Below are 1,621 nucleotides of genomic sequence, written 5' to 3' on the forward strand. Positions count from 1 at the left end.
ATATGTACATGCCTGTATTTAGACCTCTGTAAATGCCCTTTGCTCCTGGTTCTTTCATCTAGTTCTGTTTACTTTCCTCTTGTCCCACTATCATGTTCGGCTTTCATTTGGGTTTCGATGATTCTTCTCAGCTACATTGCCCTCGATCAAGCCCCACCAAGCACCCTACGGCCTCCTCCCCATCGATTTTAGATCACTTGCTGTTCCCTTGTCCCTGGGTTTGTTAGATCCCCTATTTTCTGTTTTTATGTGAAAAGTTTGAGACATCTTGTTCAGATGGGAATTGGGGAGTTTTAAAAACATGTTTAAAACTTTTTTTATAGCAATGCCCCTATTGTCTCCTTTTGTCTAGTGTTCCAGAAATTCTTACCTTCTGAACCATACCTGTGGTGTGTTCAAGCAGTGTGACACTGGCCAGCAGAAAATTTGTATGGACTGCAACACATTCCTTCATTAGGGCTTAACTTCTCCGCACCTGATTGGTGGAAGACTATGGTTTCCAGAGCGCACCCCAACTCCATTTTGATTCTTGGCAAAGCTTCGGCCTCCACTGAACTCATTCTGATCACGAAAGGGCACTGTCACAAGCTTTGCCCTCAGAGGAGTGGGTTTGCAAGCGGACTGCGGAGACTCCCGTAGCCAGCTCGGGTGTGCCCTGGCATCCGCAGGCACTTGCCTGGGCACGCTCGTGATGGAAATGGGGACACCGGGGCCATCTGTCATGAGTTCCATTCCCATCCAAGGTGGCTAGAGGGCCCCAGAACTAACCCTGTGAGCTTTTCTCATCTGCACTGGAGGTATCCTGACCACAGTCACGGTACTTTCCCACCGGCGACAGTGATGAATCCAGCTGCTGCCAGTCGTGACCTTGTGCGGCACTAGTTTTGTTTGTGTGTCCTCTGAGGAGCAACAAGGTCAAGGATCCTTTGGACCCCAAGTGGTCTCATGCTGATGATCTTCCTCTGGATGGCTCACCTTGGTCGTGTGTTTTTCTTGGCAACGACTTCATAAAGGGGGCCCTATCGAATAGATGTGAACTCAGGATCTTTTCCCTGAGAATAACCCATAGACATCAGCAGAAATACATCTTGACAGCGTCATGCTGAGTGAACAGCAAGTTGTAGAAGGAGGAACATAGGACAAGACTGACAGAGGGGGTGAAAGAGTCAACTCGATGCTAATCAAAATACTGGAAATGTAACGCAGTTTGGGATTTGGTCTGGTGAGGTTTAGTTTGTGAGTTAGTTTATTGTGCTATATGGAGTTAATTGAAGGGTGGAGGGATAAATGATTCAGTGAGCCTTGCCTTTCTAGTTCTTGGGTCTCTTGCTTTGTGATGGTCGGATCAGGGTGCAGCTGCCTTAGCCAGTTCTCTGCTTCAGCTGGCAAGGCTCACTTCCTGCAAGACATCCCCGAGGAGAAGCCACATGGACCTACCCTGTGCAGCCCTGGGTGCTGGAGCAGCTGTGTGGAGATCCCTGCCAGCGCTGAGAGGCTTACACATTCACTGACTCGGCTTTCCTCCTGCAGTCGGTGTCATTGCGGGTGTTTTGTGAGATGGAGTGGGACTTTGTGGATTGGTGTTGGACATATGGGTTAATGGGTTAATGTTGGACTTGTG

This window comes from Echinops telfairi, unplaced genomic scaffold (genome assembly GCF_000313985.2).
Source record: "Echinops telfairi isolate 266 unplaced genomic scaffold, ASM31398v2 ScPeMD7_443;HRSCAF=831, whole genome shotgun sequence".
In the NCBI taxonomy this organism is placed as follows: domain Eukaryota; kingdom Metazoa; phylum Chordata; class Mammalia; order Afrosoricida; family Tenrecidae; genus Echinops; species Echinops telfairi.